This window comes from Vanellus vanellus, assembly GCF_965231255.1.
Source record: "Vanellus vanellus genome assembly, chromosome: 2".
Taxonomy (NCBI): Eukaryota; Metazoa; Chordata; class Aves; order Charadriiformes; family Charadriidae; genus Vanellus; species Vanellus vanellus.
The window spans coordinates 72,291,418-72,317,083 of NC_138906.1; the positions used below are offsets into that span (position 1 = coordinate 72,291,418).

The 25,666-nt window shown below is 43.3% G+C and overlaps 1 long non-coding RNA gene across 1 annotated transcript in view; it reads right to left on the bottom strand.

Annotated features, from left to right (window-relative positions):
• Positions 1-3,693: 3,693 nt before the first annotated feature.
• LOC309668605 overlaps positions 3,694-25,666 on the bottom strand; it is a 102,557-nt gene continuing 80,584 nt past the window's right edge. Inside the window, exon 3 of the long non-coding RNA XR_014268857.1 lies at positions 3,694-3,724. This is a non-coding gene — a long non-coding RNA (uncharacterized lncRNA). The remainder of the gene's footprint in view (positions 3,725-25,666) is intronic.

Sequence of the window (25,666 nt, forward strand, 5' to 3'; positions counted from 1 at the left end):
TTTTGCTGAACCACCCTTCAGGTAGCAGGTGCGAAGCTTTTCACCAAACTTGCAGATCGCAAATGCGGTGTCCGCCTTGCACCACAAATGAATTAAAGTTGGGGAGCAGAACAGAAATACAGTTTCATCCATACAGTCTCCCTTTCCCAGCGCCTGAGCCCTCTCCTCTGCAGCGTCTGCCATTCAGAATACCTATCCTGTATTTCTCCAAGGAGTCGGTTCACCGTCTCATCTCCAAATGCATTGGTGAAGTAATTTATGACTCCCATTATTATAATCGCTTAGCAGCTCCCAAGCATGTAAAAATAGCAACAATAATCTCTCCCACTTTTCCTTCCTTAGCACCCCATAGGAGAAAGAGCTTGATTAATCCTGTAGGGGTTATACATGCGCTTGTGTGTTTCTGTAACTTATGAGGGTGTTTGACATTTTCTGAAAGTGATGATGTCTACAGACATCTTAGTCATTGCAGAAATACATTTCCTCAGTCTAGATACAGCTTCTGGGAAAGTCCTGTGTCCAGAAGCTTCCTTCTATCGCTTCACAGTTCCATTGCTTCTGTGAAATGCACTTGCGTGCTGTCACGATCGTAAAGGAAGGCCCAATCTCAGGTGAAGGCCATTTCCTTGGAAGCCTTTCAAGGTCAAATTTGAAAACCTACCCAGAGCTCCATGCAATGAAGCAGAACTTCCATGAAAAGCAGAGAGAAAAAAATGGGGAGACGTTTATGAACAACAGGCCTATGGCAATGTGTGTATGATAAACCGACAGACTGCTCCCATTTGTTCCAGTTTTCTGAGCACGTGATTTCAAATGCAGTTGTTATTTTATGTGGACCATTGCGGCTGCACTGTACCAACACAGTGAAGACAACAGTCTGGTCCCTGTGATAGAGACGGAGCTTTCCTATTTCTGTGCATATTCTGTGGCCAAGTACTGAAGCCCAAAAGTTCACAGAGGCGCAACAAACATCAAAGGCCCTCAGCACCTGGAATAGTTATGGAAGGAAGAATTTCAAAGTGCTCCTCTGCTTCAACAGTCATCATCTAAGTCTAACCTGCTAGGAAAATTTACATTAGTTTCTCTAAAGGTGTAATTGAAAATCCATTTTAGTTAAACTGGTGTAGAAGACAAAGTGGACATTCTCATATTTCAGTGTTAAACCATGTCTGTTTTGGTTTAAGGTTAAATCTATTTAGGAGCTGGTTTGGTATTTGCAAATAAGATGGTCTTAAGCTAGCACAGTCACTTTTGTTTACGTGTGATTTTAAGTAACACTGGTGCAGCTATTTAATACAAGTGAGATCTTAGACCTGTCTGGTTCCCTTGTGGCCATTTGCTCTGCGCTGCAATGCCAACTTCAGGTAGCCACTAAGATCATTAGGGGAAGGCAGTAATTATGTTTGCAATAAGGAATACAAAAACCTAGATAACACCTAGAGAAAAGCAGGCACTTTAGCTCACCATGTGATCTCCCCAGCTCTCCAGTGGTTTCACATGTGTATGGAAGAAGCCTTGTCAGCTTCCAGAGATGAGGAATTTGGATACAGGAAAACAACTGCTGCTTGCGACACCTCTGGCTCAGCCTTGGGAGAAGGAACAGAACGATTTCATGGAGCTCCCACTGATATGCACAGCTTCTCCACACAGGTTAGCAGCATTTGATGATCAACAGTATCAAATACTAAGAGTGATCCAACGAATAATTATGCACTACCACTTTTCACTGGCCAAAGTTACAAGGACAGTCTCAGTCCCCTGTGCTACCCTGAAACCTCAGTGATAGGGATCAAGTTACTGGCTGCCTCACAGCTGATGTTAGAGATTAATTTTTGTCAACCTGATTAGCAGAGGAGTTAAAGTTTGGGTGGTAGCTTGTAGGATCTCACTCTTTGAAAGAGAGATCCGTGAATGAATCTTACCAGACCACACATTAGCTGTGATGGAAGACTCAAATCAAAAGGGGAGATTGTAACCTCCATTTACTTAGGCTCAAAATACCCTGTTCCCATCGCCATTTGCTCAAACCTGGAAAGACCACGTTACATTTCTTCTCCTGATTTAGCTTGAGTGCTTGGAATGTTTCGGCAGAGGCCGTGAAATAAGATACCTCATACAAGAGATGTGACAAGGTGAGTAGAGTCAACTGTGGTTTATAAAGCAACATTAGGCTCCTTCTGTAACGTCAGAGAAGTAGGCATCTGGCAGTGGCAAAGTACATTGCAGTACTTTGCGTCCTTGTCTGTGTCAGGTAACGTTTCTGCCACCTGGTACTCACAGGCTGTCTTTCAGTTCTTCTGCTCAGTCTTCCCTCATTTCTGGGAGGGACTGGGGGCAGACAGAAGAGGGGGAGCTGAAGGCTGAGCCCGCCTGGCAGTAGTTACCATCTCCGTCTCCCTGGTTTGTTCTGTTACTGCAAAATGTTTTCTAAAATGATAGGCAACACAAAAGAAAAAAGAAACGTTGGGTCGGCCTGCTTTGTACTTCTCCAACCACGTTCCCTTTTTGCGATCTGCCCATTCAACAGACTGGCTGGTTGCCTAGAGGGCAAAACCCGACAAGCTGATGCACCATATCTTTCAGTCAGACTAATGGGACTTACCAGGGGTGGGAAGGGTTTGCCTCCTCCCTGAATCAGTGACCATTTCTTCCTTTGCAATTAATTGGAAAAACATCTTGAGGAAAAATATTTCCTGTGCAGTTGACGGTCCATCTGCAATAGCCTGGGTCTGCATATGTACGCCCTGGTCCCCTCCGGGGTAGGCTGAGGAATCTTCTCCTTCTCTGGCAGCTCCATAACAGGGACCAGAACTACCCCCCCCCCCCCCCCCCCCCGGCCCCACTTTGGCTCCAGTTTCCCCCAGTTGACATCACACCTTGCAAGGTCACACAAAATGATACAAGTGACAAGGACACCGCATGTTTTTCAGAATCCTGCTCCCAGCTTTTAGGTGAGGATCACTGCTACATTCCACAGAAAGCTCCACATATGCTATTAAAAGAAATCAGCAACCACTAAAAACAACTCAGTGCCTTCTCCGCTAGAAGCAACAACTCATGGGCAAACTATTCATCTATTAACATTTTTCATTAAAACAATCACTCCCAGCTGAGACTTATGAAAGACCCTGCCAGGCCAAAATGTCAGCCCAGTTACAGTACTTATTATTGCAACTGTCAGGCCAGAAGGGTTTGCTGCAGAGGATCCTTCAGGCGTGCACGGACAGGAGCTCCTGCCTATGGGCCAGCCGCTTCACGAACAGGACTGGCAAATGTCAGATGTCAAGTTCTTGTTTCAGGTCCTGCCCTCTTCCCCCTTTGACCACCATGGATCATTTTAGCCGTTTAGCAACTGGCAAAGACCACACCAGGCAGGGTAAGCATCAGTGTTGTCCTGCTTTCAGAGCTGATAAAGGTCTTTGTCTCAGCTTTCCCTATTTTTAAACAACTATAGCACGGCTTCACGGACTCGTGACTAACAATCAGCAGGGGAGGGACACGCTGGAGGATGAGGTGTACTTTCCTCAAGTTGGTGGCTGCTCCCCATAGCCACATGCTTCGGGAGAGGTGGCTGAGGGCATCTGTAAGCTGCAGGTCTGTGCTCAGGAGTCACGGGCTGGTCCTGGTGCAAAGGGAGGCTTGCACTTGGGTTTCATAATGGAGTTCATGGAAGTCAGTGGAAATTGAACTGCAGCCAAGGTGGAGAGCCATGTAGAACAGATGTCTTTACAGAGGATAAAACAAACAAAAAGAAATACTCAGAGCCCGAGTTGGAACTCTTGGCCCACGCTAAATCTGTAGAAAGCCCCAAAGTGCTCTAGAGGGAGGCTGTCCGACACACTTCAATTCCATGTGTATAAAGTAAAACACATTTGCATTGCTAATTTAATAAAGGACTTCTTGACCCAAAGTCAAATACTAGCGCGAGTCTTCTGCATGCAAAAGCTCTGATAAGCACACTCTTTAACTCTGTGAACGTTCAGTAATGCTTGTTTCTAAAAGTACGTCTCCTTCTCCTAGTGTCTGATGCTAATTATCTTCTCAGATAACAGGCAGCCCTGTGCCGAGCAGGTATGTAATATATTAGCCTTGGGGAGGGGAAAAAACCAGAAAGCCTTATCTTTCAAGTAGATTTGAAACTGCATATGATCTTTCTGAGTCTGTGGAAACTTTCCTCTGCAGCACAGAGCTTATATAAGGAAGAGAAAGAAGAAGAAGAAAAAAAAAAGTAAAGACCCCCCCCCCCCCCCAACCTGTACAGCTTGCAGGCTGCAATTCCCCAGGCTGTTCCTTTCTGTTGAATTTTCTCCTCTATCGGTATTTTGGAATGACATACAGGTTAAACCGTTCATCTGGCATGGAAAGCAGCTTTGGTAATTGCAAGTTTACATTACACTATAAACGAGCAGATTATAGTAAACAGATGAACTGTGTAAATAAAATATCACCGCTTAGCTCTCCTTTGTGACTTGTATTCTGATACCACTACTACCGCTTTTACTACAACTACTACTACTACTGCTAGGCTTCAGCTGACAGCTCAGCCTGAAACCCTTTATTCATCTTTATTACTACTTCAGCTGTTTCGAGAGCAAAAAGGCATGGAGGACTTACTGGCCAGAGGCTCTCTAACCTAGCAGGCCTGCCTGGGAAATCAATATGCCGCACTCAAGAGCACAAAGACGGATTGTGAAGCCGGGGCTGGCGAAGGCAGGCGGGCGGGCTGCATCTGGAAGGACACGCAGACAGCCAGCTCTGCTCCGCCAGAAGCCTCCCAGACCGCGCATGTTTGCACACCAACCCCGTGGCACCCTTCCAAGACAATTTGTGAACCTCGGTTCACACCATTTTCAAAGTAGGTCACACGCAGTAATCTCAGCTGAGGAGAGACACACACTGTCAGCAGCAGCCGCTGCGAGGAGGGCGATAGCTGCAACCAATGAGCGAGCCGGTGCGAGCGCAGAGTCTCCGAGAAGCTACGAAAACCCGCGGGCTGGGGCCAGCTGCAGCAAGGTGCTCGCCGGGCTCAAACAGCTGACGGGCGAGCTCTAACAGACCCAGCCTCTTACCATTTATAGCTGCAAAAAGGACCGACTGTTCTCCTGGGCAGAACCACCGGTGCGGCTTAAATATTAATCTGAATGAAAAAACAGCAGGAGAAGAAATCTAACGTTTGCCTCGCTCTGTGTTCCTGACAGCGGGCATCACAGCTAATTCTGAAGTGCACGGTTTCAATTTACTACGAGGCTTTGGGTTATTGCTTCCTAACACACTTCCCTCACCTGCCTCTGCTCTCACAGACAAAACACAGGCTTGAAGGTAGATGTGTTCTTGCCAGAGAGGATTCCTAAAGCACTTAAAGTTTCCTGCATTTTCCTGCATCCTTTGCTCCAGCTGTTTTAGGGGCATGGAATTAGAAATGGGCACATTTAAAGGTATACTTTTGAAAGACGGTGTCCAGGAAAATAAATGCAGAAATGAGTAAGCGTACTCGTTTCCACGCTATAACAATATAAAGACCATCAGAGAAGCAGCAGTTTAAAGCAACAGCATGAAACTTCGCAGGCATAGGAGCTGTTAGGAATGTGTTGCCTTTAAGCACAGCCTGCACATCATCAGAGATGACTTGATGCTAGAAAGCTGAAGGACTGCCTGAAGAGTGCTACTGCGTTATGCAATTTTAAAAAAAATGGGTTGATTTTTAAACAGGCTCCGTTTAACCTAGCTTCTGGTCAATAGTTATATGAATCTGAATGAAAATATGCTCTCTGAAGAAATCAACGCTAATATCAAAACAGCTGTGCATCATTTTTAGCACCAAAATTAACACGGAAACAGCAGAGCTGGGCAAGCATTGCTTTTTTTTTTTGAATCTGGCAAAGAAAAGGACTGACTTTCCTCCATTTGAAAAGTTGTGCTTTCTCCTTCTTTTCTTTCTTTCCCTGCGATGTGTCAGGCTGGAAATCTTATACAGAAAGGAGCAAGTGATTTCTGAAGTTATCACGCTCTATGCAAAGAGAGAGGGGGAGACAGCACGTCGTAGACTAGCAACAAGGCTTATCTCTTGTCCAAGAAAGAGCACACAGAATGACTTTCTGCTTCCTTGGGAGTGACCTAGCTGATCAATATCTTGTCCAGGGAGCTGTAAGACATGCGGAAACATGCAACAATGTGCTACTTTTATCAGCTAAAAGGGTGCTGTAATGACTTTCTATGCAAATACGTAGAAAAATCCATAAATCCAGAAAGGGTTATCACTCAGTACATAATCAAGGGAACAATTTATTCTCTAACATGGGATGTGATACTCTCCTGCCAAAATCACATTGCTTGCCCATTATCTCTAAGCTTTGAAAGAAAAGTAACCAACAAAAATCCCTTCTGCTGTTGCCTCCCAAATGAAAATCCCTTTAAGAAAAATTGTAACAAAGAAAACGCCCAGACACTTCACTATTTTTTCCAGAACGACAAAGAAATCTAGCTGTGGTTACGAATGGGCTCAGTATTGTACAGTTTCAGGTCATGTGAGTTTTATTACTTTTCAGGCTAACTTTTGCTTTTTCCCAGCCAGCTGCTGGCAGTTGTCATCTCAGGATTGAGAGCAAACTACTTTGAAAACAAATTTGTTCTGAAACCTTTTTAAAACAATACAGAAAAAAAAAAAACAAACACTTTTGTGTTTTTCATTTCAGCTTGGATGTAACCTCTTTTTTTTTTCTCTTCAGTCTTTGAAAGGAATGAGTCTGAAATGCTAAACAGGTCACAGAGTAATTACGCATCCACCTAAAAATTAAACACACATTCAAAGGCTTAACTAACAGCATATGCTAATTCATAACAGGTACATGTCACTCATTTTTGTCATGGTTGATCATTAGGGTGTAAGCAAAACCGGATCCCATCAAACCCAGAGGAGAAAAGCTGTAATTTTTCTGCAGGGTTAAGAGAAGAGAGACAACAGCCAGGTGATAACTGTGTTGATGAAGCTGATCTGATACTGTATGGCAGCCGCAGCAAATCTTGTGCGTCTGACATCCCGGTGTCAAGGTTGGGGGGTCTCCGGGGTTACTCAGACAAAGATCAGCCCTGAGACCTGGCCAAGCTCCTGTGCTTGGGCAGGTCCAGAGAGTCACTCCTCATCTGGGTCAACCTGAGATCAAACCTGGATGGCTACTTTCAACGTTGTAAACCTCCATGTCGATTGAAAAGACAGACAAAGATTTTGGCAAATCCTTTTATGTTCAGCCCAGAGCCAAATTTATTCTCTGGGACGCGCACATCTTCTTGCTCTGGTGTTACTGCATATTTTTTGCTAGCTTACTATGTTTTCCCTGACCTTTCATAGCACAGGTTTGGCAGCAGCATTTCAGATGCACAAAAGGAATTGAATCTACATTTCCTTCACAAAGTGGAGGTGTTTGGGTTAGTAATAGCTCTCTGACAGATTTCCTTGATGGTAAAAAACATTTTTCTTTGACCTGGAGAGGGGAATGCACAGTGCTGGCAGAGATCAAAGGCCCAGTGAAGAAGTGCAAAGGACCTCAGCATGGCCTTTACAGAGGTGCACAGTGGCACAGAAGAACTGTGAATGAACATAGCTGGTTTGTAGACGACCTGCCCACCTCCAGCTGAGCACTTGCTGTGCCTGAGTTTGGGATTTTTGGAACAAGAGCTGCAGTACTCTAATAAACTGACACTGCTTAAAGGGGATCTTTGGCCAATGCTGAGATTGAAGACGGATTAAAGGTGGCATAGGTCAACATTTGCTTCCTTATCCCCAGTTCCCTGAGATCAGCATGGGTAAGGACTGAGTGCTACACTATTATTTATTGCCTTTTGGATCTGCTGCTGCAGTGAATTTGAAGAGTAGCATGACCTGGCTCTTCCCAACTACCTTTGCACTTAGCAAAAGCTCTGGCTTCACAGCATGCCAAATACCCGCTGTGTTAGGGACAGGAACAGGAACCACACACGTCACCTCCCAGACAACTTTTAAACGGTGCTAAGGCTTTTCTCCTGTTCAAAAATTCAAATTTTTTTTGATGCTATGGTTTCTGGAATACTCTAGTTCAGCTTGGAGGACTTCAGATGGTCTCTTCTGCCTATGATCAGCAGATAGCTAGACAGGATTAGGGTGGAGATAAAAAATGGGGTTGTCACTACCGCATGTTCAGTAGCCTGCACATACTTGCATACTAGAGGTTTTCCATAACAACATCTCTAATCCACTGATGCTACTGCAGAAGTCTTAGGTGCTACTGGTTGTTTTTTGTGGCTTCACAGTTGTTGCTGGCCAGAAAGAACATCCTCTGTTAGGCCAAATGGTTGAAACACATGAAAGGGAATATACCGTGTGCACAGTAAAATTACAGACTGCATTTTTGATCCATTCGCTTCTTTCTCCTCCCTTCCGTCCCCTCAACTCCACTCTCGGGAACACTGAAATAAGTCTGATGTGGGAACTCTGGGGAAGTCAGTGGATTTATACTGATGTAACTGAAAGCAGAAGGTAGCTAAGAGGCTCAAAGATCCGTACTTGTGTATTACCCCTGACGTTTCTGACCAAACTGCTTAGCTGACCACCATTGGATTAGCAGTCTTAGTTTAGTGTTTCACACCTCCTACACTCAGAATGTCAAATCACATCAGCTCACGAGCGAGCTGAAAGAGCCTGCTCCTCCACCCCATTCATTCATGACAGGTAGCACAACAGCTGGTTCAGCCTGAAGTACTCCGTGCCCCAGGGCCATGAGTGTACCTGGGCTTTTTACACCGATTCTCATCACCTTAGCTTAGCACCACCCAGGTAAACGTAACCCTTCAGTTTAAAGCACATGAGGTTTTCTTGTCTTGGCATCAAACAAAATAACATTTGGGATTAGTCCAATGGGGTTTAAAAATCCACTCAGATGCTTTGCAGTTGCAAGATTTTCCTGGCAAGTGTGGATACTGGTCTTAGCCATGAATTCCCACAGAATCTAAGCTCTTGTTAAGAAAAATAAAAAAAATTAAGCCTTATGGCAGAAAACCCCACCTTTCCAAGCTCAAACTGGGTGCAAACTGATGTGACATCGGTTTCCTGAACCTGCAGAGATAAAGCTCCAGTGCTTATTCTGCTCCTCCATCCCAGCACGGCCAGCAAGCACCCACTGATGGAGATTACCAAGATCTCAACCTATTCTCCAGTGGGACCCCGTGCCGTGCAGAGAAACCCAACAACCCCCCTAATTTCACGCTGAAGCTTGCAAAAGCTAGAATTGAGGGCAGGAATGGGCACTGGAATGATTCACAAGAGCTAAAGATCCTGGCGGAAGGAGGCTGAAGGAAAGGATGAGTAACAGAAATAGCTTGCTTGCTTCCTCTTCCAGAGAAGCAAGGAGGGTGAGGGATGCTGAAATGAGAAAACACTTCTTTTTTCCCCCGTGGCTATCAGGAAGTTGACAGGAAAAGAAAGACCTGCTCTGGTTCAACAGTTAGAAATGGGAGTTTCACACTGAACAAACACTTACTACCTATAAAATGAACTGAGGAACTGCAACTCCAGGCAGGCTCCTGCAGTAACTTCCTTGCAGAAATCACTCAAATCCCAGGTGCTGGTAGGAGCAAGAGACTGAGCTTCTCAGGAAGACACAAATAGCAGCTTGTGATAGAGGTTCTCTCATCTTCCTCTAGTGTGCGTACCCACATTAGCCTTGTCGGTACAAGTACATTTCTTGAGAACACATTACTGATCTAAAATTGTACCAATTCCCTTATATTTTCTTCAGTGAAATGGTGAACATCAGCCTGGTAGTTATTTTTAATTTTACCATGTTATGGTTTTTTTTTATGAGAGTAAATATTATAAAATAATAACAACGTTTGTTGGGATGCATTTTTTTTTTTTGGTCATATCCTGAATGCCACGCATTTTACTAATTCGGGGTACTCTTCTCTTGACCACTATCTTATTCACCTGGCTGAGTCGACACAAAAGGCACAGCCTTGCTAGTATCTCAGTGGTCAGTGAGACTCACACAGTCACTAAAACTGAGACTTTCCTTGATGTAAATAACGTTTGTTTGGTTGGGGTTTTTTTGGCGCTCCATTTGATTTGGCTTAAGCCACATAATGCAGAGTTCTGTCCCATCTGTCCCACTTAATTATAATAATTGCAGAACCTAAATTTGCTTCCAAACATCATTAATTAAAATTATACTACAGGCTGGGTGGATAAAGGGAGGAACTCCTCTGTTTCTGATTCCTAAAAGCCCCCAGCCAAACCAAAACAAGGTCTGGAAGATTTTTCAGTGTCAGTGCTGAAGACTTAATAACCACAGAATGTGTTCTGTGGTCTTTAATAATTTCATATCATCAGCAAACATTGTTTGCTGGCAAACAATTTGCTAAAAACATCTTAACTTGAATTTTTCTGTGTGCCAATGTACAGGAGGTTTGCTCCACGTAGGAAAACTTATATCACAGGATAAAAAAGCCCTGTATGCTGTATGTAATTAGAAATTTTTGACGGAAGTGTCACCAGTATCTGAATTAATCTGTAGGTAATATCATTTTAGATAGGTTACATTTGCTTGATTCGGATTGCTCTATCAGGTCGCAGGTAGGGGGGAGAAAAGCCATCTAGTGGACAAAAGCGTCATTAGATAGCAGAAAATATTTTCGGGCACGAAGCCCGTACTGGAGAACTCTTTTTTATTTCGTTACTCATCTGCAATACTGCTTATCTAGGAATACTCTAGAAGTCTCTGGGAAATCAGGGTTTACTGGAGGGCAACAGCATAGATCTCTAAGCCCAGGTTTTTGGCAGCTCTTTTGATTAGCGATTTTCATAAAATGTAAGAGCTGCTTCGTCCCTCCTATCCCTCACAGAGAATTTATCAGCGTATTTCTTACAGCGCTGTGAGGGTCATCAGTCGACCGAATATCTTATCACTAGATTCAACGCTATGTGCCAGGCAGACTGGCATTGCCACAGGGTTTAAATGGCTGAGCTAATATTTAAACTTTTGTCCCCTCTGATCCCTGAAAAATAATGAGAAGAGACTTTGTGACTTCGTAAACAGATGAGCCAAATGGCACTCAGAACGGCCTTTTACTAAAATTATCTTGGAGAGTCTCGGGGACGCGAGCTCAGCGAGGTCTGGGGAGCACCTCAGCTGAGTAACCCCCCTCACAAACATGCCTGTGCGACTCATTCAGCACCTAATGCAAAAACTGGGGAGAAGGGAACAAAAAACTCTCCTCCCCATGTTATTTACAACACTCGCCAGCCTCAGCTGAAATGCTGCCTACTAGGGTTGCAGTGGCCTGTGCAATGAGTTAAGTAACTGAATATATCCCGAGCAGACAGGCCCAGCTCTGCACTGCTCTCCTCTTCTTTCCTTTATGCCAGGGAGCACAGTTGAAAAAGCAAACAGGCTTTTTTTGGGCAACGTTTTTGGAGACCCAGCCCCCAAATTCATCCTCTTCCACCACAAAGTTCAGAGCATTTAGCTAGGCACTTTCAGCTAAATCTTGCAGGGCAGATAATGATCAGTCGTGCCCAGACAGGCCAAAGTATTGAAGCCAAAGTATAATTTCTGTGGGATTACAACAACACAAACCACCATCATCAGAGACTATACTGTAATGATGCAAGCAAACATCTGTAACTCCTGCTGCTCCAGGCAAAATACTGAAGTGGGATTAGTGACCTGCCACTTAGAGAATGCTCTGATGCTGAAACAAGAGGTTCTGTTCCCTTTCCTGTACCCCTTTTGTTTGAGGTAATAAGTAGCCCCAGGTATTTTGTGCTCCCATTAAAACAAAACAAAAATCTCCCGGTTAATCTTTTGAAATAGTTGGTTTCATGAGCATCCCATGCGATGATTTCCACCCAAGTCACCTTTGCAGGGGCATGCATTTACCCGGACCTCTCAATGGCCTCCCTTCCCCATTAACCCTGCATATACATGCCTAAACATATCACAGAAGCAGCAGGCACCTCCTCACATTACTCCCCTGTTTGCCCCAGCACGAGGCCTGTTTAATGCTTCACTTTTGACAGAACCGCCATTTGCTGTGCTCAGACGACCCCTGCGTTGCTGGGTTATGAGACAAGGGACCAGAAGCTCCCGAGCTACCTTGCGCAGACGTTCTCTGCAGCCTCTTATTCATCCCCCTCCTAATGAATCACAGCCTTTTCTCTCTCTTTTCATAATAACCAAATAAGGATTTCAGGGTCTGGCCCATTCACTACATTCTGCGTTTTAATACAGACAAGAATGGAATACAAAATACTGCCAAAAGTTTAGCAGCAGGGGCAACCTTTTTGCTATTTCCATGTCTACAGTTCCCGATTCAACAATGCCGACTTGCTGTTCTGCACGACCGCAAGGCAAGGAATTCATAAACAATAATACTCATAACTGTCCAACAAGGCTTCATCCCAGCCATGCATAAGTGCAGGACTGGCACGGAGCAGAAAAATGCTGCTTTGCTCCTTTACAAAGCTTGCAATATAAACTTTGCACTGTCAGTTTAAAACTTTGGCATCTGTGTCTGCAAACGGGGAGGAACCCATTCTCAGATACTTGTGAAATATAAACTTCAGCTGTTGCCAAGCTCAGAGATAGATCTGCTCCTTTTTATTTTTAAAAGTTTCCTGAATATGTGAAGAAACCCGCAAAGCCATTTTAGAGTCGTGTAGCTATGAAAAATGTACATGCTTCTGTTTTTTTAAGAAGCATTCTCAATCATTGTAATTATTCCTTGAGAATGATTTTTAAAAAACAGAACCACGGCTATTTTTCACAGCTACAAACCCCTAAAACAGCTCTAGAGCTTTCCGTGAAACTTAACAAAAAAATTGCCTTTCAGCTAAGAACAGTAAAAATAGATCAAAAACCAATTAGCTGGCCCACATGGCAGAAGACAGGTGTGCTTTGGATGTGGTATTTATACAGAATCAGGATTAGCATTTTTTCACTTTTACACAGATTCCTGAAGACTATAAATATCACAAACCTCTTCTTTCCAATGCCCATCACATCCATTTAAAACACCGGCCACTCGAAGAATAACCTTAGGATGCAGCCTGAAACATTTCATCTTGCCTCCTACCAAGTTATAAAACTGAATTAACATTAAAAGCAGCAGACTGATGGGTGAATTATGGTAATAACGAACCTTCAAAAGCAAAAACAAGTAAACTCCTTCAGAAAGTACAGCCAGAGAGAAGACTGGGAATGCTGAAACCAATTACAACTGCTTTAGTGTTACACCTGTTAAAATGAATGCCAAATTCAGCACAGAATTATTAACATTATGTTATTAACAAAGGGACATATGAGTAATGGGAAAATAGAAACGGTTTATGCAAAACAGGCTCTACTGAAATCAGCTAAAAACTTCAGGTATTTGTGGTGGAAAGCAAAGACTGTGGTCAGACCTGCTGCTCTGGCTGCCCCCGAGTCGGGCAAAGAGGGTCCTGCTTCCCGCGCCCCCTTCTAGCTGTTGGTCACCATCCCCAAGCTGCCCGACTTATGCCAGAGTAAATACTCATGCAATTGCCCCTTACCCAATTCAGTCACAATGATCTTCCCTCTCTTCGATACTTGTAATAGAGGCTATTTTTTAAAGCTTTATTGCTCAAGCAGAAACAGATTTAGGGATTGATCATACCAGAAACGGTGCCAGGAGATCCAAAGAGGGAGAGCCCTTTGCAGGCACGTGGTGGGTGACAGGCAAACGGGGAGGGGCTGAGAGCATCAACTTCTTCCCCAGGCCATCGTCTTACTAAAAAAGGAGAGAGCAGGATATTCTTCTTGGAGCCCCTTCTTTCTTTCCTTTCTTCCTTCCTTCCTTCTTTCCTTCCTTCCTTCCTTCCAATTTTTGAGCATTTAAGTACCTACATACAAGATGGTTCATAAGACACTTTCATGTATTAAAGCACGCAACAGGCAAGAAAAGAATGTATTTCTAAACTTCTAAACAGATCAAATTCAAGGCTGGGAGCTGGAAGTGACTGAAGGAGGCTGCGAAAGCTGCCCAGCGGCAGGGATACCCGCAGAGCCCAGGTCCCAGCTCCCTCTCCACGGCATTTCTTCTTGAATATCGTACCTTCCTCGCACCTTTATGATCTTGCCCCATTCCTGACAGTATTGGCAGGTGGCCATTGATGGAAATTGATAGATCATCACTGGCAGAAATAGGTTTTCAAAACCAAGCCCTACTCTTCACTAATCTCATCCTCTCATTGAAAAATGCCAGGCCATCTCAAGGCAGATGGCTTTGGTAAGGCTTCCCTGACACTGGTTTTAAGCTAAAATCCCTTTTCTCTCGATCCAGCCTTTTATGATGCGTCTACTTAAACTAATTCAGAAATGGTTTCTCAAGCCAGCGGAAAAATAAAGCTGTCGTCTTTACTTCCAGCAAGCACATTCAATGGTTTTGCCCTTGTGATGACTATTGTCCATTCTTGTCACAGCCAGGATACATATAATTCACTTTGACCGTTTGTTTAACTCAGCAATATGACAGAAAAAGACATCTCTCTATTTTATACCAAAAAAACCCCAAGCCTTACAAAAGAACTTATTCTGTACAAATAGCTAAAGACCAGCAAGTCTTCACAATTCAAGTTTCACTAGAGCAGCAAAATGAAGCATCTCTCCTCCATTCCCACACCTAACACAAGCACTCTGCAGATAAGAAAACAGAGATTTTATAATGAGCTGGACAGACTGTTGCACCCCAGCAAAGCTCTGGAGAAATTAAGACTAGAAATAAGCATTGTATAGCAAGCAGCACAACACACAAAAAGGCAGAATTCAATGTTGCATTCAATGCACATTTCGGAGAACTTTGCCAGATCCTCACTGTCTCTTAAAGAAACAATCATTCCAAGAGCAGTTGAACACCGCAGAGTGACCATGGGCTCCAACAGAAGTCTGTGAATCTGTTCCCAAGAAGCTCCCAACTGTGCTTCAAAACCCAAGATGACTGCCATTTAAGGTTCTCCAGGGCTTACACATAAGATTTTTCCTCTCACAACCAAGAACATCAGGACCCAGAAAGAGTTCCAGCTGATTTTCCAAGCAGTGAGTGACTGGCTTTCTCAAATACAGCTGCTTTCTTCATTAGAAGACTAAAAATAGTTCTGCTCCTAGCAGGCTGACTTCCTTTTAAGCATTCTGCCATATCCATGTGTGTATTTCATTCAGGGTTTCTGCATGTCTACGCCACTGTGATTCTATTTCAGCCTTTAAGTACATTCAAGAAATTTTTCATTTCCCTCTCCCATATTCACTCCAGATGTCCTGAACTGTCCAAAACTGTTTCATGTTAGGAGAATTTGTAGGGATATTCTGGCATTCACACTGCTCCCATCTGCTTCAGTATTTTCAGGAAAGATCAACTTTCTTCCCCAACTGTTAGCGAATATGGACGAGTTTATGGTTTTAAAACATCTGCGATTAATGGTAGATGTTTTGCTTGTACCTTGTGCAATAAGAATAATTAAATACTGCCATATCAGGCTTTCACCTTTTCCTCTTAAAGAGATGCTGGAGTGAAAAACCTGAGGAACTGAAGGATATCCTATGTCTCAGGGAACACACTGTAACAGCAGTAAACACTTCTTCACGATGCTGTGGCAGCATTCAAGAACCTTGTTTTGAAAAGACATACTGAATGTGAGGTTGGGGACCACGGGAGCACATGCTGCAGTGGTCCTTTCAGTCCCAGTCACCTTGTTTTCCAGACTGGGGGAAACTGGGCACTGTCACTCTCTTCTAGCTCACGTGGTGGGTGTGAAAATCAAAGTGTGAGAGGGGATGTAGGAAAGGAGGAACCAGGGGAGGGATACACCCCTTGACTCCCCTTAATGTGAAGTTAGCATATGCTTGGATCCACACAGCTGCAGAGCATTCTAGATGTCCCAGTTCAGATCTAAAGAAAAGTCTGTGGCATATTTAGTCCTGAGCGAAAATGCCCATTGTTGGACAAACAGTGTAATAAAAATTTGACTGACGCATTCACCGGAGGTAGACAGAATCAGAGAAACACATTGGCTTCTACCCCAGGAAAGCTTCAAACTAGAGACATCATACCCAGCCTCTGCCAAGTATTGCCACTCAAGTAAATGGAAAAACTCTTCAGGCTTTGGTAACCATTCCTGCCCCCACAGAAGTTCATGGATATCCCATTGATATATAAGGATGCAGTCCTTCAGACAACAGATAAAAAGTTGCTTCACTGAGAAGACCAGCAAAAACGCCATTTCGGAACCAAAGTTCAGCAGAGTTGAACTCCCCTGCTTCAGCAAGGGCAAGGCAACTTCAGCCCATCCCAGCACTCTTTCTCTTGAAACCTGTAGCATGATCCTCTGCATCACTTGGCAACACCAAATACTATACTTTACAACGATGGGAACACCAGTTAAAACAAATAAATAGTTTAACTCCTAAAATTCTAACCTGAGGCATATTTACTTTTCCAAAGTTTTGATCATAAATATGATGTGCTTCACTGAATCTGTCCAGGATGAAGCAGGGAAGCAATAGGGATCCTAGTACTCGGGATATTTCTGGAAGAAAAGTATATGCATAAGCATTATAAAACTTTGGTAGCATTTCTGCCCATCCTTAATCTTCTTGCAAGTGTAGCTGTGTCATCTAATAAATTTAAACAAGTGCAACCTTTCTAATAGAGATAAGCTGGTTGCAAAATTTTTATGCCAGGGAAGATAATTAAAAAAGAACTCCAGGTCTGTCTTTATTTTTTTTTTTTATCTTGAGGTTCAGTGATGTGATTGCTAAATGTGTCTGAGAACGCAAAGGTATCCACAAACCCTTCCAATCCTATTTACTTCTAGAAGAATTGAGGTTGGTCGTAATCTCACAGTCTCAGGTCAAAAGTTGTTCTGAGGATGGTATTGCTTTGGACTTTTTGAAGAGGAAAGGGAGGAGGAAAATACACTGATAGCCAGGTAGCATTATTTAAAATAAAATATGATAAATGGCATTTTACCTTCTCCCTGGAATGTACAGTAGATAGGTCTCTACAGGGTAAATAGTCTTGGCCATTTTCCATGATGCTAGAAAACGTGGGTTTCAGCTGTTATTTCTTTGTACATCGGAAATAATAACTCACAAGAAGGCCAATGCAAGTAGAAAGCAAATTAATCTGGCCATATTTTGCTGTGAACTATGCTGCTGCACTCCTATGGTAACCCCAACTGAGAACAAAATTTGGCTTGCTGTATCTTTTCCCTCTAAATGTCTCATTCTAACCATATAACTATTCTATTTTCTGGTTAAACATTACATGGAGTGTGTTAATTTCTGCTTCAGCTAATTTAGCTATACTAAATGCAAATCCTTCCTGTACTTATGAATACAATCTGTTCATAGTGAATAGTTTTGAAGATTTGGATGAGTTAAAACAGCAACAGTATCCATGTGGGACCAATCTTCCTTGGACAACTCTTATGCATTGATTCATAAATTCTTTCCATAGGAAATATCTGCGGAAAATCTCCAACACATCCAGAAATGCACAACTCAGTTGCCTGAGTTATTAGGAGTTCTTAATACTTATCGCTTCTCCCTTTATTTCTTAATTTATATAAGCATTGGCCCTTGGGTTCACATGAGACCTTTTTATGCATATTTTCCATTATTATAGAATGTGTGTTTTTAATAACTGCAATAACATCCTATCATTCTGTGATTCTGTGATTAGTACTACCACACGAACCTACTAAAAAGCAACTTCCAACTCTGAGATATCCAATTTCTGCATCTAATGGGTGTGCTAAGGCACCTCTTCACCTGCTGTTACCGTCCTGCACGTCTGACTTACTCTGTGGAATAAAGTTGTTTGATTATGAAATAAGTGTACCATTATCTGACTTAGAATACAGAATTTCATGAAATCTTGAAAAAACACTCAGCTTTGTGATACATGAGGATGACAGTGGTGGGAGCACAATGGCAAATGTGCAAGTGAACTTCTGAGTCCCACGGCACTCACAATCCAGAAAAAAAGTGGAGCAGAAGAGCAAAGAGGGCAAATATGGCTACTGGGATGTCAGAACGTGCCCAGTTTGTCACAGCCATTGGATGCTGAAGGGTTTTTTCCACTCCAGTAGTCCAGAGCAGAGAGCTTAAGCATACCTGGGTGGTCTTCTGCTCATCTCTGGCATTTTGACACGGATTTCCACCAGAAGAGTTCAGCTCTTTAGAACAGATTTTGCAGCAACTCCTCAGGTAGCCCCTGTCCATCCAGCCATTGGTGCAGCAGTGCCAGGTGTTGCCTTGACATGAAGAGTTCTCTTGCAGCTGAGTCTAGTTCTACCAATCTTGCTTGTGATGTGGTCCCACCAAAGGAGTCCAAGTCTTTCCTGAATTAAAACTTACATAAACTTTATAAAAACTTTAGGCAACTGACAGCAAATTAGTCTAGTCAAGGAGAAAGAAGAAGAAACTAGCACCTTACTAAAATCTCTTGTCAGTCAAATAAAAGAGCAAAACCTTAAGACCTTTTCACAAAGCATTTGTCCTCCGATGTTTGCATTTGACAGACTGCAGTTTATTCCATATTTGTTCTCTCTTTTTTATTTTCTGACTTCTTCAAATGGCATCTCTTCCTCATGATTCCACCGTTCAACACCCAGGCAGGTTCAGGGATACAAGTTAATGCCCAGTGGATGTTGCAGTCCTCATCTCCAAGCAGCATTTCTCTCACGTTTTTTACAATTCGTGACTGGCCATCAGATTTCTCACCTCCCAGACCAAGACTGTAGCTCATTCTTCCTCTTAGCAGGAATGCTGTGGCAGCAAAATTCTTTGGGTTAGCGTTCTGTGGGTTTCTTTTAAAAACCAAATTAGTCATACGCAGAGTATGTCTAGAGTGGAAAAAAGCCAAAGATAGAAGTCCTTTTTCAGATCTAGCTATGCCAGTTGAAGAAGATGATCTTTCCAGCTGCCTCTCACCCTTGCCAGAGGTTACAGCCAGCTGACCTGCTCGTGAGTGAGTGTGCTTCAGGCAAAACCAGTGAAGTTGACTTAAGATGCTTAAATATGCAGTCTTTGTTCACTCAGTTTATCCTGACTTGAACAGGCTTATGGGACTTCAGCAGGTTTATGAGTGGCCTCGATGATGCTGAGCTGCAGCCACATGTCAGAGAGGACAGCAATCTCTAGCTGTCTAAGTCTCCATCTTAGGAGAGTGATATTAGTAGTAGCCTTTCCAGCTGGCAGGGCAATATGCAAGATAGAATATGTTTCCACAGTTATGGACGAACATAAATATTCTCTATCATCTGTATAGTTCCTTCCTTTCCTTCATCAGATTGCCCTAGCAACTTTATACGGTATCATCACATTTGCAGGCTCTGGTCCTCATCTGTGACTTCAATCACCTCAATATCTGCTGGAGGGACAACACAGCAGGACAACAAGCAATCCAGGAGGTTCCCGGAGACCATGAATGACAAATTCCTCCTCCAAGTGACAGAAGAGCCAATGAGGAGAGATGCTCTGCTGGACCTCATACTCACCAACAAGGAGGGGCTCGTTGGGGATGTGACGATCAAAGTCAGCCTTGGCTGAAAAGACCATGAGATGGTGGAGTTCAGGATCCTAAGGGCAGGGAGGAACGTGAAAAAAAAGCTCACAACACTGGACTTCAGGAGAGCAGACTTTGGCCTCTTCAAAGATCTGCTTGGAAAAGTCCCATGGAATAAGGCCCTGAAGGGAAGGGGGCCCCAAGAAAGCTGGATAATATTCAAGGATCGTTTCCTCCAAGCTCAAGAGTGGTCCATCCCAATCATTTCCAAAAATGCCAGGAGGCCTGTGTGGATGAATAGCTCCTAGCCAAACTCAAACACAAAAAGAAAGCATAAAGCAGGTGGAGGCAAGGATGAGTAACCTGGCAGTAATACAGAGACATTTTCTGAGCATCCAGGGACAAAGTTAGGAAAGCCAAAGCCCAAATGTAACTGAATCAGGTGAGGGATGTCAAAGACAACAAGAAGGGCTTCTATAAGTACATAGGTGACTAAAGGAGGGCTAGGGAAAATGTGGGTCTGTTGTTCAACAAGACTGGGGACCTGGTGACACAAGACATGGAAAAGGCTGAAGTACTGAATGCCTTCTTTGCTTCAGAGCAAGACAAGCTTTTAGGAATCCTAGGTCCCACAGACCGAGGGGAAGGACTTGAACTATGAAGATGTACCCTTTGTGGAAGACGATCAGGTCAGGGAAGACTTAAGCAAACTCGACATATAAACTGGTCCATGGACCATGACAGGATGCACACATAAGCACTGAGGGAGATGGCAGACGTCATTACAAGACCACCCTCGATAATTCTTTGCTCAGTCACGATGATTGGGAGAAATGCCTGAAGACAGGGGGCAAAGCAAATGTCACTCCTGTCTTCAAGAAAGTCAAGGAGGAGGACCCAGGGAACTACAAGCTGGTCAGCCACACCTTGAGCCTGGGAAGATGGTGGAGCAGCTAATCCTGGAAACCATTTCCAGGCACATAAAGGACAAGAAAACCATCAGGAGTAGTCAGCATGACTTCATGAAGGGGAATATGTAGAAGGCTGAACTTTAATTTCTTCCAGATAATAAATAAGCTAAAAAAAAATAAAATCCCTTTATAAGAAATAGTCTCTGTGCTTAGTTCACAGAGCATTTTTCTTAAACTCTCAGTAGATCCTAAGTAGTTTAGCACAATACTAGTAGCTTTGATTTCAGGGGTGAAGGAGACTGCTAAGAAATGTCAAAGATTACCTTCCATTAAGCTTGCCAGTTTGTAAACATGAAAGAAAACACACATGGCATTTGACTATGCCCTGATACTTGCTGATCAGTCTAAGTAAGAAGCAGGTATGACAAGTGTTCTCATTTAAGTTGTAGTCATTACCTCATGCTTCATCCCTTCTGTTGATAGCAACCTTGTCACGCAGCCAAACAAACAAAAACCAGCATAAACAAAATCGATCATTCTCATTCTTATAGTACAGAAATGTACATAATAAAACCCATCAATTCCCACGGAGATACACTTTAAAACAGTTAAGTTGCAGCTACAAAAAAGAGACATAAACCAAAAATAGGCTAACAGCATCTAAAGCTATTCTGTTGAGATGTCTGCAGCTGTAAATGGGTTAGTTTGGCTTTCTGAGTTATAGTTTACAGACACATCTATACAAGATTATAGTTATGAGTTAGTGTTGTGTATGTTTAATGGATTTTCCTGGTCTCTGGTACTGCAAGTTCCTAGTCTGGAGTTTTGCTTCTTGCCAGATCTAATCAGCTAATACTATGTTTTACAATATTTACTTGTTAGCTACTAAATTTTGGATTCTCAGACCAAGGAATGAAGGAGTGAGTGCTACACATTTGATTTGATTATGTGAAAACTGTCTCTATCTTCATCTGTTTGTGTTAGAAGTATATTTGCCTTGTGAAAGTCAAGAGCCTTACGCTTCTCCTGCATCTCAGATAAATATTTTAATATCCCTATTTAGATGCAATTTAAAGTACAGATGACTGCGTTGTCTTAACTTTACATATTATTGCCTTCTCGGTAGCTCTTACACAGCTTCTATTAGCCTATAGCCAGTACAGGGCTCTATTTTACAATCCTCTTTCATGCAAATAGCCATTATCAAGTGCTAATACATGTGAACTCTTCCTCACCCGGCAACTACCTTAATTGATAATGATGTTACGAAAAAGTCTGAAACAAGACCTTTGAATAGTGTCTGCTTTTATTATTATTTTTTAATTCTCTGCCACTTACATATATTATTGAATATATGGCTACTGCCTAATAGGATCGATAAGCAGTTTGGTGAAAAGCACCTTTCATTTTCATCAAATTGGACTTTCAATGCCAGCAGGAATTGGAATTATTAAGGTATCTTTGCTATGGCTCTGCTTAGTCATCCCTGAGAGGCAGCTCCTGAAATGCCATCACTAACCTGAACTAAGATTTGGGACAGGGTAAGTGTCCTGTACAGAGTTCACAAGATCAGGCTTAATTTGAGAAAGATGATTTGTATTGCACCATAAATTTAAATAAATAATATCTATGTCATCAAAACAGCAGATCACGTACACCACCTCTGTGTAAGAACGGCACTACCAGAGAAAACTGCAAAAGTCTGATTTGGAGTTTATGAGAGGTATAAAATCTATAAGGTCAATAAACAGAGCTTCTGTGTGGCGCAAAGGACTGCTGGAAAAATTAGTGTGAAGGTAAAGGATGGAATTTCCGATGGGAGTCGAGCAGCTTTTAGCATAGACTGTAGATGAGCAGTGCAGCGATAGTTTGATGTGGTTTTACTGGCAGTAACCAAAGACAGGCAAATACTAGCACTGTGAAAATTTTATCCATCTTAGTAACTCGGTTCCTCTTTGTACGGCTTGTCTCTCAAAATCACGTATTAAAGTACCGCAAAATGCAACACATGACACCAATCAGCTTCAAACATCTGTTGTGTAGCACATGGAAAAGCACGCTACAGAATTGCTAAGGAAAGCTGCCTTGTAAATGCGCAGGAAAGCTTTACTGATTATCTTCTGTAGGGAATTAAATTCAACTAAAAAACCCCACAATTTTTAAAAATCAGGAAAAGTATATACGGCAAGCAGGAAAACAGCAGCAGCCTCCCGCTGCCCCACGCCTTCTTAACACAGGAGTATTTACACTCAACAGCAAACAGCTGCCTTTTCCATTGCCCCATCAATCACCCTACACAGCCTGATTGAGGGTATTTCAGTGGCTGCTTGTCAAGCAGGGACGGAGCCCGGCAGCGCTTCCCAGCTCTCGGGTCCATCCAGCTGCCCACGCCAGCAGCGGCTGTGGGCGCATTAAGACGGCGCGTGGTCGTGCACCACGTCCTCCCACCCACCCTCGCCTCCCCCGATTCCCGTGGGAAGGAAATTCAGGCGTGAGGTCGGAAGGGACAGGGCAAGGGGTGCCGGGAGCCCAGCCGAGCCACGGCCGCCGTGGCTGGCAGCGAGCTGCCGCTCTACTACATGTTCCACCAGTCAGAAGGTCAAGTTACAGCATGATTCAGATGTGCGGGGCAAAGCAAACCTGGGGTATGTCGTAAGCCGGCTAAGACTCGAAAGGTGATCAGCCCTGTCACTGCTACAAATTGAAACCATGATGTAAGCGGAGGAGGGGATGACAGCATTATTAATAAGCGACGGGGTAGCATCTGCAGAGTAGACAAACCCTACTAATCAAAGCCATGCTCTCTCCGTTGACCTTATCGCTCGAGGTAAGCCAGCCAGAGGGTATAATCCCTTCTGACATTGCTTCCCAGTCCAAATTTCCAGGGCAGGCCCTAACTACAAGCAAAACAGATGCCTATTCTGGGCAGCCAATGTTTTTCAAAGGCGCTCAATAGGAACATCTGTAAATCCCTTGATCACTCCGGTATTTCGGAGATGGGCCAGGCTGCGGGTGGCACAGCTGCACGGCGGGGGCAACAACATCACCGCTCCCGGCAGCCAGCGCCACCGCACACCCCACCGGCCGTGCAGCTCACGGCCTCCCATCCACTCAATCCCAAGCGGTTTCTCTGCTGTCCGAACTAGACTTTTATACCCGTATCGTGTGTAACACAACAATTTATTTCGTGATAAGCATTTGATATTTATATAACCGGAGATGAGAGAGAGAAAAAAATCTGTCAGAAATAGCTTTACAGATGAGTCTTCTCATTGTCTAACAAGCTTTTCATTGTTTTTAATTTTCATTTCTCTCCATGGTTCAGGGCACTTTGAAAAAAAAAAAAATCTATTCAGCAGTTTCCCACTCATAATTCAAGAAAGAGAGTCATGTATTATAATAGAGATAATTAGCTTTGACTGAAAATAATAAGCTTGGCACCAAATATCCCCCACTACTGCACAGAATAACCATTTATCGTCTTATATACTCTCCATCAAGCCTAATTACTGCAACAGTAATTACTAACCTGTTGAAAGAACAAAAGAAAATGCAACGAGCTCTGCACTGAAATAAGGAGAACATTGATGATTCTAATAAGAAGCTCTTGGTTGCCCCCTCTTAGAGCACATTTAGTTGCCATTTAGACACTGCCTCAACACATATGCTTGTAACTCCCAAATAAGAAAATACATCCACAAATAGTCTGATTACAATGGTTAGGTCCCATCCGTCTGGGCCAAACGTCTGTTTGGTTGGACTGAAGGAATGACACTGATTTTTCGATTTCTGGGAAGTTAAGAGAACGGCGCCTGTCCCAGGCTGTGTGCTGCGACACTGCAGACTTCCATATGCTGGACAGCTTTGCTTGCCTACTCTTCCGACCCACCAAACCTCTCCCTGCCTGTTATTCTGACTCTTCTCAACAGATATGCTGCCAATCACACCGAAGTGTGACAGTAAAAAAATTAAAAGAATGCAGCCCTCTCTCTTCAAAGAATAACATGTACTTAAAGGGTTTGAAGTATAATCTTTATCTGCAGAAGTGTACTGTGTTCAGGATAGCATTTCTCCCTAGTTCCATCCCTTCCCACCGTTGCTGCTGCTTAAATTCACTCCTAGAGCTTCACGTCTGACAGACAAGTTAGCCCTGGAAAAAAGCAACAAGTGGCAGCACCAACAAGTTTTGCTGCTCAAGGTACTCCACCAGCCATAAAAAAACCCTGTCTTTGGGACAGCTTGTACAGCTACCTGAGAAAGAAAGGGGAAGCGTCTTGATTTCCTTATATCCTGTTCCATCCAGGTCCCTGAATGGGGACCCTATCCCTCTGTCTTTGCCAATAGGAGCTGAAGGAACCTGGTGCCTTCCAGACACCATCAGTACTTTACAAAATCTGGACTGCCAAAGTTGTTATGCTCATTGAATCCAGGAACTGGAACAATGCCACGCAGCATATGCAAGCATTCACAGCTAATCAACCCAGCTGAAATTTCGGATATTGAATATTCTCTGGGAAACTGTTCGCAATCAATCCACAGCATGTAAACAACACAACCCTCCCACCTCCAAAAGCCCCAACAAGCTATAAAGTAATTCATTGCATAAATACAACCCAAAACTACAACCGAGAAAGCCTCAGAACCACTAATCCAAAGCACTCAACAAGCATGAGTTACACTCTGCCGCAAATAATGAGACTGGTTTAAATCAGGAGAGGTTTGGGGCTTTTTTTGAGTTCTTGACTTTTTGTCGCATGCATTTTGAAGCCTCAGGGCCATTATGTTTCAGGACTTTTTCACCAGAATGGTAAAGCCTAGAAATTGCCTTCAATCCCCAATCCCCCCTTTTAAATCATTGCTTTTCTCCCTGTCACACAATCTCTGATGGTACAAGTAAGGAGAATGCAACAAAGACTCCAAGAATCGCTTCCAACCCCGTGTGTTCTCTTCCTCTGGTGGACATGCACTGCTAGAAGGCATTCAAGTAACTGGGAGGGGGCTTCCCAAAATGATGAGAATACCAACAAACACAGAAGCCATGACACTCCTGATTATCCCATGCACAGTGAGGGGGGAAGATGTACTTTCAAAATAAAGGGGAAATTTCATAGCCTAATGGCTATGTCATTGGTGGGTTTGGGGGTAGAGTAGGATAAAATCACCAATGTTTGCTACAGCCTTTGCTTGGCTACAAACAATACATC